General features: G+C 44.3%; 1 protein-coding gene and 1 long non-coding RNA gene across 2 annotated transcripts in view; one reads left to right on the forward strand and one right to left on the reverse strand.

The window, feature by feature from the left end:
- The window catches only part of FBXO43 (F-box protein 43), a 167,818-nt gene that overhangs the window by 102,272 nt on the left and 45,873 nt on the right, over positions 1-19,673 (reverse strand). The window lies entirely within an intron of this gene.
- The window catches only part of LOC138282714 (uncharacterized), a 99,548-nt gene continuing 81,648 nt past the window's right edge, over positions 1,774-19,673 (forward strand). The window contains exons 1-2 of the long non-coding RNA XR_011200988.1: positions 1,774-1,914; positions 12,123-12,167. This is a non-coding gene — a long non-coding RNA (uncharacterized lncRNA). The remainder of the gene's footprint in view (positions 1,915-12,122; positions 12,168-19,673) is intronic.

The following is a 19,673-nucleotide window of genomic DNA, read 5'->3' on the forward strand; positions in this document are numbered from 1 at the left end:
GTCTTCTCCAATTTCAGTGCCTTCTTAAATACAGAATCAAGAAATAGCTTCACATAGTTCCTATGTTGTTTTTGAAGTCATAAAGTAAGAATTGCCGATTCACCAACACCGCTGGTAGACTAAACGTTTTGATTGCTCTTTCTAGCAACAAATGAAAGCAAGTAATATAATGTAGTGATGACTCAGACTGGAGGGTGTGTTATCCCCTTATTCAAGCAGAACTAAGGGCCTCATTACGAAACTCACGGGGCGGACGCCACCGCCATAGCGGTGAAGTTCCCCCGACCATATTACAGTGTTATATTGTAATATACGTTCCTGCTGAAACGACCGGGAGGACAGTCCATGTTCCCGGCATGGACGGCTGTCCTTTAACCAAAACCACAGCAGTCCGACCACAAGCTTGGCAGTCTCATGACCGCCAAACTCATATTGAGGACCTAAGTCTTGTAATTCCTCATCCTCCTGGTGATGATCACCATCATTCAGATCCCCAGAAGGAACAGCTTCTCCTGGTTTATGCACCCAATGGCTAGCCTGCTGTTCCTAATAGCTATCAAGTACTGATTTGATGAGCAGGATGCACAGTGGTACAAGTACAGGTTGCACAGGAGGAGGTGGAGGTTACACAACCAATGAAGATTGCTGAGGTGACACTGCAACACATAGCTTATCTGTTCGTAGCAGTCAATGTTGCTAAGAAAGCAGAGGCATAGGCTCCTGCTGGGAAACTATACAGTAAGGCTGCAGCTAAGGAAGTTGCTTTTGGATGGCCTTCACATTTGTTGCACAGCATTAAGGACGCTTAGAGGAACCCGTGCCATATGAGGTCCTGGTAGTGTTATCTGGCCTCTTATAGTTGCACATAGCCTCGGTAATGGTCGTCAGACAGCTGTTTCATGAAAGTTCCTCAAATCTCCATTGCATGGTGATGCCCCACATTTCTCACCTAGGAACTTGTACCCTAGAATATATGGTATAAATGTTGTACTCTAAGACTATGTTGGACTTCAGGTTTGACATAACCATGGAATGTCATGCCACAATCTTAAGGCATAGCCTACTTTACAATCAAAAGAAGGCTGGGAATTGTCGATATTTATTAGTATATTTTCATACAGCACAAACTCGGTCAAAGAGCATCAGAGCGCTTTATACGAGCACCAGGAGTAAGGTCATATTCCTTTTTTAGGTTGAGCCTAGGCAACACACATGCTGTCTTGTCTTTGATATGCTCACCTACTCTATAGACTTTCAGCACGCCTATAGCTTCTCATTGGTGCTTTCTTGTGCCTTTCTAAATATCTTTCTTTTTATTGGTGAACCGTTGCGTCTTTCACTTTAATGACGACTGCCCCTCTTACATGCAACCCTACTCTTTTGTTTATTTTATGGTTCATTGACAGACTCCTTTCTGCCCGAGTTTTTGACTCCTGCACACGTTCACCCATTGGATAGGCATTTGTGATTTTGTTTCCATTCATCCTTGTTTAATTGTATTTCTTCTTATCAGCATTGCTTAATTGATTGTATTTCTTTCAATCAGCATATTTTTTGAAGGCACTGGGAGATCCGACGCAGAGAATTGAGCCTCGTTCCCCAGTCCCAAAGTCGGCAACTTTGTATGTTATGCCACACCCTCTAACTTGTTTTTGCTGTCAATTCAACCCATTCTGCAACAAAAACAAGTTAGAGAGTATGGCGTAACATACAAAGTGCCTCCTCTGAGCCCACTCCTCCACACTCGCAGCTTGTAACAGCCGCAGGCTAGGAGGAGGCATTCTCTCCCCTAACAGTCTGCGTTCCCTGGCGTGCCTCTTCCTGGGAAAGCTCCAGAGGCCTCAGCCATGAAGACAGAGGAAGCAAAAATCACCATGCAGGCTTGGTGGGGCAGAAGACCGCTGGAGAGGTGAGGTGAGATGTGGAGCTGCGGTAGAGGAGCGTGAGGGGCAGAGTGTTTTTAATAAAGTTTGTTGCGGTTTCATTTTTATTCACTCTTCATTGCTGGTTCATTTTTTTTCTTCTTTTTTTACTGAGGCTCCGGCTCTGTTCGTTCTCCGTACCTTGGTGACTGCAGCCCATGTCTGTTTGCACTTCAACCGTGTTTTGCTGTTATGTTTGCCATTCATTGTCTGTATTTGACTGATGTTTTATTCTGACCATATAAGAGTCTGTGCAGTATGGTACTGCCAGAATATAAGTACCGACATGTACTAAGGGTCTATTGTCCTGAGGTAAGAACTGCTGCAAACAGGGAGCTTAAGTTTGCTTCAGAGGAGAACTGAGCCACTGTGACAGAGTAGCACAGTGGGAGCGTCCATCTTTGATCAAAACAGATGGCCTAGCTTGTTAGTGATTATGCTCCCCAGGTGTCCCGGGGCGGTTTACACTGCGGGCGAACACCTATGTTAGCAAGAGGGCTCAGGGCTGCTGAGCCTTCAACATTCCATTCTCTGGCCTGGGGAGAGGCAAGGCCAGTTACTTTTTCTTTGGAGGAGGAGGTTTGGGGCAGGGTTGGGGCAAAAGTGGATGGAAAGGTACTTCTTGGTACGAAGCTCCAAACCTCTCCCCTCCCCCCCCCCCCCCAAAAAAAAAGCCTCGCCCCAGCCTCACACAGTAAATATTTGGTTTGAGGTGGCAGGTCTGCCATCCTCCTACACACATCCTGTAGTTTCGTTTCAGCTGGTTAAGTGGCCTAAAGGTTTGTATCCTGGTGCAGGGCCTCGAGAGATACTCCAATATTCTGTCCATGTGTACATTTCTGTGTGCCTATGTAGTCAGTGTCTCTACTCCCCTACAATCTTTATAAACTGAGGGTGTCAGAATATTGAATTTGCCTGCATCCATTCCCGTTCTGTCTCTACAACATGGAATCATGAATGCTTAACCGTCCAGCTTGTTCCGTTCAAATGAGATAATGTGTTACCGCCTTGTTTCACTCTTTTTTTGCTAATCTCACAAAGGACTATGTCACGTTTCCCCACTCATCGATGCCTGCGAAGGTGGTGAGAGCGGCCACAAGATGATAGTATTTTAATACAATACACGCAACAGTATGTTCTTTGCTATTGGGAGAATTCAAAACATCATATTTTTAATACTATATGAGACACATACATCAAATCAACAGGCTAATTAGTATGTTTCAGGCTAACTTTCGCCACCCGCGAGTGTAACACTTGGTTAGGAGATTAGCTCCTAACCAAGTGTTACACTTGTTAAACTCACAGTGTTATACAGTACTAAATTTTGCATACACTGTGCACAATTTAAGCATAAATTCATGCTCATGGCATGCTGTCATGTGTGCTTCTACTTCCGAGCTGTCGCCTAATCCCAACTCTTGGTTATTCTACCCAAAGTGGTATGACAGGATAAATGGCTCAGCATCAAAACTGTGTGCCTTTGATGTATTTGTATGTTTAGTCAACACCACTGTCTCTCTCATTGGCATCAGACAGAGCTCTCAGACACATAGGATAGTTGTCTTTGCAGTAGCTGATGACTAGTTTTTTTTCTGTAAATGAGTGCCTACTTGGCCCCAGGCTGCTGTTGCTTCCCGTTCACTGCTAACCCAGACAGGCAGCAACGTGTCCTGCTCAGGGGCTGGCGCTGACCACTGAATGGGACAGTCCTCTCCGGATTTATAATGTAATGTACCTTCCTACACCTGGCGAGCAGGTGGACATGCAGAGATAGTGAACATGCACTCCTCGCATTGTAATAGTTTTACCATAGAGGCAGTTTAACCCTTCCCCTGTGTGTTTGTGCAAATGTTTGTGTGTTGGTACATCTGTGTATATGTTTGTGTGTGTGTGCGTGTTTGTGCACGTTCTTGTATCTATGTGTGTGTCTACATGTTTCTGTGTATGTGTTTGTGTGTGCATGTTTGTATATGTTTGAGCTTCTGGTATGTTTGTGTGCTTGTTTGTAAACCTGCCTGTGTGTATGTGTGCATGTGTATATGTTTGAGCTTCTGGTGTGTTTGTGCACCCATCTCTGTATATGTGTGTATGTGCACACATCTGTGTATATGTAGGTGTGTTTGTCTGTATATCTGTGTTTCTGGTGTGTTTGAGTGTTTGCTGCTACACGTGTGCATGTTTTGTGTGTTTGTGCACACCCCTGTATCTGTTTGTGTGTGTGTCTGTATGTGACTTAGAAGCTACAGATCATCTGCACTCAAAGTGGCGTCACCCTTTGGTACCTGAAACGTGCGGCTAAGTAAATGCCTTGCTTGTCTTTTCACTCTTTCGTGATAGGTTGCATTAGGCAAGAGAAGCCAGGGCTTTGGCAGCAGACAGGGGCCCCTAGCTCCCTCTGCCCTTCTCTGGCTGCACTAAAAGCACAAGGTCACCAGCTTCACCCCTGCTGCCCTTGTGCTCTTGTGTAAACTAATTACAGAGCGCCATCTGTCAATCACCTAAGAGACCTCCACTGGCTTCCTATCAAGAAAAGAATTAACATCAAGCTTCCCAGCCACGCTTACAAGGCCCTCCAGGACTTAGGATCCGCCTAACTCAACCACCTCATTACCGTCTACTCCCACAACAGACCTCTCCGCTCAACATGCACTAGCCACCGTATACCGCATTCTGAATGCCTCGGCTGGTGGAAGATCCTTTGCCTATCTCGTGGCAAAGAGCTGGAACACCCTGCACCTCAGGCAGTCACCATCGCTATCTCAATTCAGGAAGGACCTCAAAACCTGGCTCTTCAACTGTAGCTCAGAGGACAAACCGCCTTAGTGCACTGAGACCCTTATGTAGTTATGTTTTATAAACCCTGATTTGATTTGCCTCCAGCATGTCTACTGGGAGTGACCCACGCACTAACTCTCTTTGGATGAATAAGTATAAGTATATATCACCCAGTTACCCCACACTGCCCCTCCAATCTCTGACTTCTTTTTGAAGGCGATCTCCTTCACTAAAAGATGCAGCCTTGTGCACTCTTATGTTCACTATGTTGAATGTCTGTCAAAAACTGTTCCACGCTGAAAAGCACCTTAAAGTCTGATTAACTGGTTTTGCGTTGTTCTAATGAACTGAACTTTGAGGTCTAATATATATATATATATATAGGTTGTTTTTAACTTCTAGTACCCCGCAAACAGAAGGCAACAACACTGCTCAAATGGGCACCAGTTCTGTCCTTGATTTTGTGCTTTAAATTGTACCCCTGTAATTCAGGCACTTCTCAGCAAAGGTGAAAGTTTAAAGCAAATACCTTTCCAATGTGACTTGCTTGTGCCAACTGCGTCCCAGTATGGCCTCCTCTCCCCTCCACAATTTAACACCTAAATTCAGCAAGAAGCAACTTAAAGATGATCTGTAAACCTTTGCGTAAAGCGCCCCAGTGAGCAGGAGCATAAGTCGGCATATTTTTTGTAACTTTTGATCCGTTTGAGCTTGAATAAAAAAAAAAAAAATATGCAGAATATGCAGCAGATGATGGATTGCGTGCTGAATCCACAATTATTTAAAAATCACAGTGGACGCAGAATCTCATAATTCTAGTGGTCCTGATCTTGAATCTTGAGCACTTGACTTTAATGAAGTGAACCATTTTTCAACTCATACCAGAAAATAAAAAGGGAAAAAGATAACACATGCATTACATTTTTTCTTCTTCTTTTCTGCCATCATCGATGTAGCTTGCTCCATAGTTGCTAGTTCCCCTATAGTTTGTGTTTTCCCTGTGCCCACTCCTGTGTCCTTGCTTGCCCACTGTCCCTCTTCCTCGCACCTCCTTCCTAGGCTGTTCTTTGTGCTTCCCCATGCCCCATCTCTATTCTTGTGTCTTGACTCCCCCCCCCTCACCTTGTTTCTTACCCCTCTCCCATCACCCCTCCCCGCCCCACATAATTCCAATCCACACCACTTAAAGCACTTAACTCCAAAACTAAACACATGGGTAAAAGACATTGTCATTTATAATGCCAAAAGCTCTAACTCTCGCAAATGAGAGACCTATTGGCATTGCCAATGCTTGTTCATTTTTTTAAAGGGACGGGATATTAAGTGATATACCCACAATCACAGGATGCTGAGACGACGCCAGAACTCGAACATAATTCCCCAGTTTCAAAGTCACCAACTCTGGCTGTAACACCACATCCCGGTTGAGGAGTTTTAGTGTCCCTTAGTATTTGGAAACGATCATTTCAAATGTGCCAATATGAAATGTAAATATGCAATTTTTAGGGTCGGGTCTGCGAGTGCAAGCGCTAGAGCATGCGTCTCGCTTGTGAGACACTGCTGTGTTCAGTAAAGGGCATGGAGCCCACCTGTTGCTCACCAATTGGTGGTTTGTGTGGCACTTTTTTTTACAGCCTTGTAATTCGTCAACGCACGCATGGCATCAATTCCGTTTCTCTGTGTGGACCAGGGATCAAGCACTAATTGATGCAACTTAATTAGTGCCAGTTCGCTGCTCCCAATGTGATCGAGGTATTATTTTTTTTTTCTTTTTTAACTTCCAATGCCCTGCAAACAGAAGGCTTGTGAATGGCAAAAATGTGGCCAGCGGGCACAAAATTGCAAAATTTTATTTTTTTAAAGAAAACTTTATTTTATTTTGCCAAGTCGTCTTTTCTCAGTTTCTTCTCATGTTTTCTTTTGGTTTTGCTCGTGGGCGCTGTTGTCAAAAGATGACAACTTGTTTGAAATATGCGAGACCCATTGCATTGCAAATGCTTGTTCTCAATTATACTCCTCAATTACAAGACCAGTGAAAAGCTAGATGCCTATTTGAGGTAGACTTCATATGTCAGAGTCTCTGCACACATTCGTAACACAAAAGTAGATTTTCTTTCAACAGAATAATTTTAAAACGGTTTACATAGACACTGCTGCATAACATACATACATCTTTTTTTTTCTTCTTACGCATTAATTTTCAAACTATCAAATGCTGGAGTTTGCCTAAAATTGTTTTTCACCGATAAGTCATTCTTGGTGTCCTAGGCGTGTACTTGCAACACATGTGACTACACTATGAAAGACCAAACACAAATAGAGACCTGTGACAATACATCACTCCAATGCAGGACATACATTTTTGGGCCAGCTAATGAGCAACGCATGTTTCGGATAAAGTTAGCTAAAGTTGTGGAATACCAAGCAAAGTCAGAAACTATATTAAAAGTCTATAATGAAATATGAATAAATTATAAAGCAGAAAAGACAAAAATATACTGAGAAAGAAAAAAAAACAGTATTTGCTTCATAGGAGTTCTGTGAACATAAATGTTTGCTATCACAATGCTGGGATCGTAGTAAACCAAGACTAGTTTTGTGTAAATTAGGTGGAACTCAACTTCAAACATTTTTAGGTTGCAATCTACAAGACAGTATAGCTATCTGATTTGCTAAGGACATCTTGGGGACATTCAGAAAACTGACCTAGGAATGCATTCAGCCTGTTGCTTGCCACTGGCTTTGTAACTCACGTTTTCTTGCTTTCGGTTTGCTGGCTTTTATTGTTTTCAGCTGTCCAGCTTCAGTTCATACCTACCCTTGCCCAGACCTTATTAACAGTATTTTTCCGAGTGCTGCCTTTCTGTAAACAGGTCTGTAAATCTTGTTGTTCTCTCGCCATGTTTTCTGTGCATTCAAAGAGCGAGGTCAATTTGTCAGGCGCTCTTTTCCAAGGGTACTTGTTTACTTTTCTTTCTCTGACTTCAAAATGAGAGGATTTGTGTGACAATCTTGTTAAATACTGGGGGTAGGAAAGAGTTGTTTGTTTTCTACCACACAACATTTAAATGCTCTGTGTAAGTATTTCAGAAAATATCAGAATTAGGAACACAAATGAAGCACTTTTTTGTTATTTCTGAAGTGTGTTGGAAATAACTAGTTTAATATGATCAAAACCAATCATTACACTAGGTGATGCAATTTCCACACATTTTCGTCTGTGCACTGTATAGTTTTTATTAGCAAAACTGTATGTCTGTGCAAATATAATGGTCATTTCAATTGAAAATGTGTTGTAATGACAGTGTGATACCACACCATGAATACCCCGCTCTACGCCACTCCAATCTGTACTCAACTCTGTACCACTCTACTCTGTGCCAATGCACTCTTGGCCTCTCTACCCTGCACTACTCCACTTTACACCACTCTAGTCTAGCTACAACAATCTACTCTGCACAACTCCACTCAATGCCACTGTATTCTACGCCACTCTGCAACAATGCAGCCTATGCCACTGCATTCTATGACAATACAATCAACGCCAATGCACTTTAGTCTTTAACACTCAACTCTATGCCCATGCACTGTACACCAATCCACTGTATGCTACTCTAATCTACTCTACTGCACTATGCCACTGCACTCTACACAACTTTTCCATTACACTCTATGCCACTCTACATGACTGCACTCTACCATGCACCACACCACTCTACTCTGAAACAATCTACTCTACTGCACTCTACGCCTCTATGCTCTATGACACTCAACTATTAACCAATGAACTCTATACAACTGCACTGTCACTGAACTCTACACCAATGCACTCTACTCTGCATCCCTGCACTCTAAGCCATTGCTCTTTACATCACAACACGGCACTCTGACACTCTACTCAGCAACACTCTGCCACTGAACTCTAAACCACTCTACTCTGCACCAACTCTGTGCCACTCACCTCTAATCTGGGCTCTACTCCACTGCACTCTGTGCCACTCGACTCTAATCTACACCATTGCCCTCTGCATCACTCAACTCTATGCCACTCCACACCATTCTATGCTACTCCAAAGCAATATACTCTACTCTGCAGTACTCTATGTTAATCTACTCTGCACCACTCTACACCACTGTACTCTATGCCACTCGACTCTGCGCCACTCCACACCACTCTACCCCACCCCACTATGCATCACTCTAATGTATGCCACTGCATTCTATGTTGCTCCATTGTACACTGCTGAACTCAATGCCACTGCACTCTACGCCACTATATTCTGCAACACTATGCAAATGCACTCTCAACCAGTTCACTGTACTCTATGCCACTCCTGTGTATGCCACTCTAAGTGACTCCACTTTATGCCACTTTAATACACAAAACTCTCTGCCACTTTACTCTACAACACTCTGCTCTTCGCCATTCCACTCAATGATATTCCACCCCACCCTCCTCTATGCCACTAGCTTTTATCAATACTGAACAGCAGCAAGACTGGTGTACAACACAGCTAAAACACATTAGTGAAGCCAACAGCTCACGCATAGGTGAGACCTATTGGCTTTGCCAATTCTTGTTGGATAAAGCCACTGAAGTTAATTTCCCTAAAGTCATATGTGCTCATACACAGAAGGAAAGCAGAATGGAAGCAGTGCAGAAGATATATCAGTGCGTTATTCAGTAAGTAATTCTTCTGGCAATTGTGGTTTTAGCAACAACTTAGGCACAATTATTGCTACAAAACCAGTCTATTTATAGAACTCAGAACCAGCTGTGTATGGAGCTAAAATAACAGAAACAGGTCTTAGTTTAGGTGGAATTCAATCAATGATTCAAAAGTAAAGGTGTTCCCTTGCCGTACTTTGACTCAATAGTGTACAGAAGAGACCTGAGGCTTCCTAGCTCTCCTGGATGTAGACGACGCCTCTGAAGGAATTAGAGGGGGTGCCACAGGCTTGAGGCAAAAGAAGTCCCTGGCCTTCGAAAATATTGAAAGACTTTTATTTCATTAAAGAGGACCGTGATCTGAACAGTACTGTTTTGATGGCACTTAGTGATTTGATAACAACAGTGCTTATATTGTAATGTTGGAGGACCTCATGGGGCAAAGTCCCTTTGTCATCGAACTGGAGGATATTAGCCATCTCTTGGGCTTCTGACTTCAGCCACTCTGAACATTGATATTCCTCAGAGCACCAGAGATGTTGGTGTTCACTGTTCCGAAGGTGTTAATGTGGTCCTTGACTGCAGCAGCTCTTAACGAGCAGCTTATTTGCCTGGGTGGAACGTTAAATCTTGAGCATTTATCTATGAGTTAAGAGGCATAACAGTCAAACAAGTGTTGCAGTTGTAGCCCAGAGCTTATGATAGCACGGAGTTTTACCGCCTGGCCGAGATGCATCAGGTTGCTGTAGATTCTTGCCTTACGAATCAAAATATTTTCCTTAGTTGCCCTTCTGGGAAATGCCATAAACATGACATTTTGATGAGGTTGGGACCCCCCCCAGACAAACATGAAACTATCTGGGCTGCCTGGCATTTATTCATTAGAGACCTGAATTCCTTCTCCCATACCATCTATTTTGAAGTACTTTGGTTTCGATAACAATAACAGTTTTGGGTTGCCGGGAGACAGGGAGATATGGTTGTCAGTGTATTAAATACATTGAGTCCGTATCTGCCCTGTATTGGTTTGCCAACGCTGTTTCAATGAAAACGCATAATTTTACAAACATGATATCATCAACATAATGAATTCAAGATGTTTTACTTGAGAAACTGTGCTTATTTTTAAAATAAATATTGTAGGCCTCAATTTTAAAATGGTTGTTGCTCCCTGTCATCATCTTGTTCATATACGCAGCCGGGAAACCACCTTTATCATGAAGGCTAAAGAACGAGAAGCCTTTACAACAAAGGCTTTATAACGAAAATGCCTTTAGAATGAAAGGCTTTTAAACCAAATGTTTTACAACAACTATGGATTTACAACGGATGACTTTTACAGCGAAAATCATGGGAAATGTTTTTAAATATATTTATGTGTTTACACACACACACACATATATATATATATATATATATATATATATATATATATATATATATATATATATATATATATATATATATGTTTGTGTGTGTATATTGTTTTTAAAATAAATATAAGTATATATACATACATACGTTTATATTTTTAGGTTTATGGGTGGGTATGTATTTTTTTGGTGGCAAGAGAATTTTTAAGGTTTAGGGTGGTATGGGTTTTTAGGTGATAAGGGATCTTTTAGGTATTAGGGTGTTTATGGGTTTTTGGGTGGTAAGGGATTTTTTGGGGTTTAAGGTGCATATGGGTTTTTGGGTGGTAAGGGGATTTTTACAGTTTAGGGTGGGTATAGGTTTTTGGGTGGTAAAGGGACTTTTAGGTTTTGGGATGGGTATAGGTTTTTGGGTGGTATGGGGATTTTTGTCTTAGGGTGGCTATAGGTTTTTGGGTGGTAAAGGAATTTTTAGGGTTGGGGTGGGTATGGGTTTTTGAGTGGTAAGGGAATTTTGGGGTGGGAAAGGATTTTTTTAGGGTTCAGGGGTTATTAGTTAAAGTGTATGTGTGTGTGTGTATGTATGTATATGTATATATATATATATATATATATATGTATATATATATATATATATATATATATATATATATATATATATATAGAAAAAGCATTATTACGCTTTTGTATATTTGGTGTAAATCCATTCAGTAGTTTACGAGAAATTAGGGAAAATCCAAGTTTGCATTTCTCTGGCTGCAAATAAATCGCAAAGATTTCCGAATGCGCGAGCAAACAGATGCGCTGTAATTGGCTGGCCACAACCTGACTAGAAAGTTACGGCTGCCATTTTATGTTATGGGAGACGGTCCACAAGGCTTAAAATAGAAATTTTAAGTGGCATAAGGGGTCAGGGTGGTAATCTTGGGGTGTTTGAGGGTCAGATTATGGGTTTAAAATTAGTTTTCTTCACCATGTGGGATATTCACGAATATCCTCGAATATTCAAGGATATGCAAAAAAATGTTTTATATAAAGAATTTACAGACTCATTCATTCACTAATCCATTCACTCATACAGAGACTTATGCGTCCACTCACACACCCACTCAGACTTGCGCCCTAAGATAATTATAACTCGCGCCTTCGCCATGCACAGCTAATTACTCCACATATATCATTGACAACATCTTCTATGGCATCTTTGATATTATCACTGCAACATTTGCAATAAAATTATTGATAAGAAAACTGTGCATGGCAAGGGTGCGACTTAGTTACTTGAAACAACTAACATTAACTGTTGAATTTCTATAGTTTTGTACGAGTAAATTCAGAGCCTAACTATAACGTTCCTGTAACCTTTTTTTTTTTTTTCAGTGAATATATATATATATTTACAACGGATGCCTTTCAACAAAAAATGTAAGTATTTTTTAAAGTAAATTATAAATGCATAAAAAAAAAAATATATATATATATAGTTTATAGTTAATACTTACTTGTTAAATAATTACATTACGTGGTAAAGGCTTTCGTTCTAAAGGCATTTTTGTTGTAAAAAATCTTGTAAAAGTCTTTCGTTTTCTGCCTTTCCACACCATGGACTAACCACACAAAAGAAACAACATTTTGAAAAACAATATCATTCTCTCATATACAGCAGTGCTCGTTCCCAAGCTTCATTTGTATACTGTGTTAACAAAGTGAATGCTTCACCTATTGGAACTGCCATATAATTTCTCATGTGAACTTAACCTTGACATATAACAGAATTTGTAATAACCATAAGGTGCCACAAGTGTATCAGGGTCTCAAACTGTATTATAAGGGTCTGTGAAACAGTGTTGACTAAAGTGGTTTTAAACTGTTATTCTATCTGCAATATGATTTGGTGGGATCTTTGGCGTTTATACATACATATCACAATGTATGGAGCTTATTGCATTTTACCCTATAAAATGGACTTCACCCATACGGTGTTAGATTCACTCTCCTCTGATCTTCAGAAGAAGACATTCTAAAGGTTTGATTTCTGAGGAGTTCATTTTACCCTGATCTTTAGTAGAAGACACTTAGATGGGCTAATCTATTATACTCTGTTCTGCTATTTTATGATTTACATTTGATTCTGTGCTTCATGCTTTTATATAGCAACTGATTAACTGACTCTGGAACATAAACTGACAAGCGTTCTCCCAGTCCCAAATGTGGGTGTATTGTCTTGACCCTGCAGCCAATAAAAGGTGTAAAAGGGTGGCCAGGAGTGGGACCCGGATTGGCTGATGAGTGAAATGCTTGTCAGCTGTTGCGCTGCCCCAGGGACATAGGGGGACAGCATCTTGTGTCACAGAAGCCACACCAGAAGGACAAGTTACCTACTAACCTCTGAGTCCAAGCAGTAATGCTTTGCAAAAGTGTGGAGGGAAGCCCAAGTTGCGGCCGTACAAATTTCAGCCACAGGAACACCTCTAGCCAAGGCTGAATAGGCTGACTTAGTCCTGGTGGAATGGGCTCTAATTCCAACAGGAGGAACCTTCTTTGCCAAGGAATAACATACTTTTATGCAAAGAATGTCCCACCTGGACAGTGTTCTTTTGTGGACAGCCTTGCCTTTCCTCTTCCCCACGTAGCTGACGAAGAGCTGATCGTCCATCCGGGAATTCTCTTGATGTAAAAACTTAAAGCTCTCCTTGGGTTAAGCCGATGTAGTCTCTCCTCCTCTTTTGATGGATGGAGAGTAGGGTAGGAAGATGAGAGTGTTATAGATTGTCCCAAATGGAAGGGTGTAACAACCTTTCAACACCACCTTGTCCGCATGAAAAGAAGTAAAAGGGGGTTTAACGCTAAGCGCTTGAAGTTCACTCACTCGCCTAGCCGACGTGATGGCTATAAGAAAAACAATCTTTAATACTAAAAACCTTAATGGACACAAATGTAAAGGTTTAACCGGTGAACCCATCAGGAATGTGAGAACCAAATTCAAATCCCACTGAGGCATAATAAACGGAGTGGGAGGAAACTATTGGTAAGACCCTTTAAGAACCTTATAACTATAGGGGACTTAAATAAAGAGGGTTGATCAGGAAGGCACAGAAAGGCCGACAGTGCTGACAGATAGCTCTTAACAGTCGCAACTGCACAACCCCTCTGCGCCAAGGACAACGTAAACAATAAAACGTCCGACAAATGGGCCCGTAAAGGATCAATTTGCTTCTCTCCACACCAAGTAGCAAATTTTGCTCATCTGCCAGCATAGACAGATTTGGTGGAGTGTTGCCTGGCCGATAAAATAACGTCTACCACTTTTGGCGGGAGAGAAAAGGAACTCAGATTGCCCCATTCAATCTCCAGGCATGAAGGTGCAGGCTCTGTAGGTGGGGATGTAGAACCTGCCCCTGCGACTGCAAGAGGAGGTCTGCCCTGTGAAGGAGACGGAGGGCACAGTGAGAGTTGGTGAAGGTCTGTGTACCACACCCTTCTTGGCCAATCAGGAGCTATTAAGATGACTTGGGCCTGGTCTTGGTGAATCTTCCTCAGAACCCGAGGAATCAAGGATATGGGGAAAACGCGTAAAGCAACTGGCCGTACCAGGACATCTGAAACGCGTCCCCCAACGCTCCTTGCACCGGATACTGGAGGCTGCAGAACAACGGACAGTGCACTTTCTCCCGAGTGGCAAAGAGGTCTACCTGAGGGAATCACCACATCCGGAAGATGTGAAGGATTAGGTCTGGATGGAGACGCCACTCGTGATCGGCTAAGAAGTGCCGACTGAGGCTGTCTGCAAGTACGTTCAGAACTCTGGCCAAATGGTTTGGTACTACGCAAATCTGATGGTCCTGTGCCCAGAAACAGAGCCGCAGAGCCTCTCTGCAAAAAAGGTACAACCCTACTCCTCCCTGCTTGTTGATGTACCACACCGCGGTAATGTTGTCCGTCAGGACCTGAACCGACTGACCGCAAAGTGAAGTGAGGAAGGCCTTGAGAGCCAAACATATCGTAAGCAATTCCAACAGATTGATATAAACATCTGTTCCACTGGAGACCAATGACCTTTGACCTTTGACCTCCAGGTCCCTCAGATGAGCTCCCCACCCTGGAGTAGAGGCATCTGTTATAACCGCGGCACTGGTGGTGGTAGCGAAAACTTGGGAAAGGTTGTCACTCGCAGCCCACCATCGTGGATCCGCTGCAGTGTCTCTGGAGATCTTTATCGACTCCTCGAGATCCCCTCTGTGCTGAAACCACTGCCTGCGGAGGCACCACTGAAGAGCCCTCATGTGCCAGCGTGCATGAGTGACCAACAGAATGCATGAAGCGAACAGACCGAGCAGATGAAGGACCTTGAGGACTGGAACAACCGTTCCACTTTGAAACATTGGAATCAACGCCTGAATGTCCTGAATCCGCTGAGGCGGAGGATAGGCCTGATTCAATGTTGTGTCCAGTACTGCCCCTATGAATAGGAGGTGTTGAGAGGGCTCCAGGTGAGATTTGGGCATGTTTACCGAAAACCTCAGATCGAACAACAACTGGGTTGTCATCTGCAGGTGATGCAGCACGAGCTCCGGAGACTTGGCTTTGATCAACCAATTGTCCAGGTAAGGGAATACCGATATTCCCTTCCTCCTGAGATTTGCTGCAACCACTGCCATCACCTTCGTGAAGACTCGAGGTGTGGAAGTTTAAGTCCAAAAAGAAGGACTGCAAACTGGTAGTGTTACGACCCCACCACAAACCGGAGATACTTCCTGTGCGACTTCAGAATAGGGATATGAAAGTAAGCATCCTGTAAGTCCAATCCTCTTTGCTCAATGCCCAAAACACCTGTGCTAGAGTCAGCATTTTGAATTTTTCCCGTTTGAGGAGCCAATTCAAAACCCTCAGGTCTAGGATAGGTCTCAACCAACCATCCTTCCTGGGGATCAGGAAATATCTTGAATAACAACCCTGACCCTTTCCTGCTCTGGAACCAACTCCACTGCACCTTTCGATAAATGGACTAGAACTTCCTGTTGCAACAACAGGAGATAGTCTTCTGTGCAAAAGGATGGACGGGGAGGAATGGAAGGGGGAAACTCCCGAAAAGGAAGGGCATAACCTTTCCCCACAATATTGAGGACCCAGGAGTCCGATGTGATCAACTGCCACATGCGGAGAAAATGAAACAACCTTCCCCATACAGGAGAAGCATGGGATGCAATGGATGGAGGACTAAGGCTGCTTTCCCTGTTGCACCCCCCGTGGAAGAGGAAGAGGCAGGGTGCTGCTGGGTGGCCCCTCTCGTTCTAACCCTACCCCTCCCTCTATAGGATCTATAGGGAAGACTAGAAGGTTTTTGGCCTGCCGGTTGGGGTCTCGCCCGAAAGGAAGTTCCTCGTCCAAACCCCTAAATCTTCTAAAAGACCTGAACGGGTGGTCGTAGAAGCCTGCAGGCCTAGGGACTTGGCGGTAGCCCTGCTCTCCTTATAGCGCTCTAAGGCAGAGTCAGCTTTGGAACCAAACAACTTGTCCCCATCAAATGGCTAGTCCAACAGGGTCGTCTGTACATCTGTTGAAAATCCAGAAGACCTCAACCATGCATGTCTCCTGGTGACAATGGATGTGCCCATTGCCCTGGCCACCAAGTCTGACGTATCCAGCCCCGACTGAATAACCTAAGTCGCTGTTGTTTGCGCATCAGATAGGAGACCCCGCATATCTTGAGGGAAATCAGGTAGCACAGCCTTGGCCGCATCCATCAGGGCATAAATCCTGCCCAAAACACAAGTGGCATTTGCAGACTTAAGGGCCATACTTCACGAAGAAAAAGCCTTCTTGGTAGACTGCTCCATTCTTTTCAACTCCCTGTCCGATGGAGCCCCAGGGAAGGAACCAGGATCCGAAAGCGAGGAGCATGAGGCCTGAACCACCAGACTCTCCGGAGTCAGATGCCGAGAGAGGAATCCTGGGTCCCCAGGAGCCACTCTATATCTTCTTGCCTAATGCAGGATGCAAGACTTCCGTCAGAATGTTCGTCTTTACCTCAGCTGCCGGTAGCGGAAGGTCCAAAAAGTCAGCCGCTTTCTTTACCACTGTATGGAACGAGGCAGCCTCCTCAGTAAATTCCCCAGGAGAGGCTAAACCCCACTCAGGGGAAGTATCGAGACCACTCGCAGAGTCCAAACCCTGTAAGTCCCGCAGGGGCTCAGCGATCTCTCCTTTCTCCAGGAGCTGCCTTCGATACTCTTGCTCCACCAAAAGCCTCAAAGCCTTTCTTCTTGAGCGCAACCTGGCCTCTATCCTCGGCGTCAACATAAAATTGGCCGACTTTGACGACCTCGGCTGACGCGGCCCAGGAGACACACCACGGTCTCCGGATTCGTCCGACGCCAGATCCATCGGCGTTGTGGATAAACCGGCTCTCTTCACCAGCGTCGACTGGATTCGTGACGAAGTCATCAGTGCCACCGGATCAACAGAAGCCACTGGCGTCGAAGGTCTCACCTGCGACGCCAACGGCACCAGACCAGAACCCTCTGCTGGACAGAAGGGCATGAACGGTGTCGGCTTGTATGGAGCTGGAACCCCAAATCCAAAAGCCAAGGGACCTGAGGGACCTGCCGGTGCACCGCCAGGGGCCATGGACCTAAAGATATTAAACATGGCATTCAAGAACACTGCCGGATCCGTTCCTGGAGCCGAGAATGCTGGATACTCCTGCGGCGTCGGATCAGGCACCTCCGACTGTGCTGCAGGCGAGAAGCAAGGACTCTGGTGAGGCTTGACCACCTCGAAGACCGACGGCACCGGAGAAGCCTGAGGGCTCTCAGACAGAGGAGTAATTGTCAGACTGACATCCCACGTCGCAGAGTAGATGGTGACCTTGATCGGGATCCATCTCTCTCCGAACTGCACCGGGAATCATGCCAACGTCGGGAATCATGTTGACGCTGTCTCTTATGTGACCTCGAGGACTTTCATGAAGATGACCTCCGATACCTATGCTTCTCTTTCTTTTTAGCCTTGGCCAAAAACAGCTTGGCCTCTCGCTCCTTGAGCACCTTCAGGTTCATTTTTTACACAAACCACACTCCTCCACATCATGCTCGGAACTCAAACACCACAGGCAATCATAATGCAGGTCCGTCACTGACATGCGACCCCCCCCCTGCACTCCCTACAAGGCTTGAATCCAGATTTACGAGGTAGAAACATTTTAACAAAGTAACACCTTCGAGAAACAGTAGCTCCTCAAGAGCCAGGAGAAAAACAGTTATGCTTCGAAGGCACTGAAAAAAGGAAACTGACGTCAGCATGCCAGCGAGGTCCTCTTATTGCCACGATGACGTCAGATGGAGTCGCGTGGGAGTCGGGCAATAGTGACGTCCTCGTTGACGTGCAGAGCTGGGAAGAAACTTTCCGTTGAATGCTGGCGCATCGGGAGAATTCATTAGGTGAGGAATCCACAGGTAGTTGCATCCATCAGAAGCGCTATTTAGAGCTCCAGTTCCCTGCGGCGTGGGACACCTGTCAGCTGTTGCGCTGCCCCAGGGAAGTAGGGAGCGGCGCCTTGTGCCACAGAAGCCGCACAAGATGCGCTATTTAGCTCTCCAGTTCCCCCGCAGCACGGGACACCTTTCAGCTGTTGCTCTGCCCCAGGGACATAGGGGGCAGCGCCTTGTACCACAGAACCCACACCAGACGTGATATTTAGCGCTCCAGTTCCCCTGCGAGGTTAGCTGCCTAGTTGGAAGATGGGGAAGCAGAAGGCGAAGGGAAGTCTGGCAGTGGACTCAGCTCAAAACTAAAATCCCTGAGCTCTACCAAACTTCACAAAAAACTTGCCAAATTGTGTAACCAATGAAATTGACACTCTGATCGAAGAAGTAGAATCCATGTTGAAGAAAAAAGAGAAGCGCCCTCGTAAAGGGCCAATAAGTGGTTCCCTCTTTCCCTTTTTTAAGGCTAGATTGCCTAGCAAGTAGCCCATTGCCCCTAACGGTGATGAGTTGTTGGCAACGGCGGTTCAGGACGAAGGCCTAATCCTGAAGGACATGCGAATCAGCTCTTCACATCCAACTCCAGAGAATGCTTTGTTACCCAATGTATTACTGCAGGACATTCCTTGTGCAAATCGTTTTGCGCCATTGGAGATTTTTGACCAATCCTCTGATCCAAGAGGATCCATTTCTAACTCACAAACTGTTAGTCACACACTCACTGCAGCACTCTCTAAGGAGGAAATGGTTTTCCTCATCACTGATATAAAAGAAGAAATGAGAGAGCTGAAACAAATAATGATAGAGCTACTTAATGCCTTCGACCCACTGCCTTGAAGAGGGACATTGTACCACCACAAAAGGAAGAGACGATCCCTATTACCGATATCTCTTCAAATTTGAGGAATATAAGAAATGGGGGCTGCCCTAGCTTACCTGCTGGGCCTGCCCATGGCGAGAGAGTATTACACGCTAGCCCCATTTTTCCCCGTAAGTCCAAGGACCATACTTGTGTTGCATCTACATCCCGCTCATGTGCGAAAATGAAATGGGACTCCACCATCATGGAATCTCCTGCCAAACCCTTCAACAGCGGCTACCCAAGTTATATGTGTAAGGCACCACCTCTATCTCCTAATATTCGTGAAGATAGCTTATCACAAAAAAAATAAGGTGAGCCACTGGTTTCGACATGTCAGACAATGTGGTTCTATTGTTCACTCAGATATAATATCAGCCGTACGTCTTACAGAGAAGACAGGGCGTTGGGACACTGTTAAGCTAATGTTATCTAGCCCCAAGATGGTAAATGGTTTGCTATCCCTGGAGGCACATAATCCTCTGGAGAATGGTTCAAATATTTGTTTTAAAAGTTGTGGGGCTGAGAATAGTGCCTCTATCAAGGAACCTTCTATCATCTGGAGCATTGGTCCACGTGTCAAGGGAA

This window comes from Pleurodeles waltl, chromosome 2_2, assembly GCF_031143425.1.
Source record: "Pleurodeles waltl isolate 20211129_DDA chromosome 2_2, aPleWal1.hap1.20221129, whole genome shotgun sequence".
In the NCBI taxonomy this organism is placed as follows: Eukaryota; Metazoa; Chordata; class Amphibia; order Caudata; family Salamandridae; genus Pleurodeles; species Pleurodeles waltl.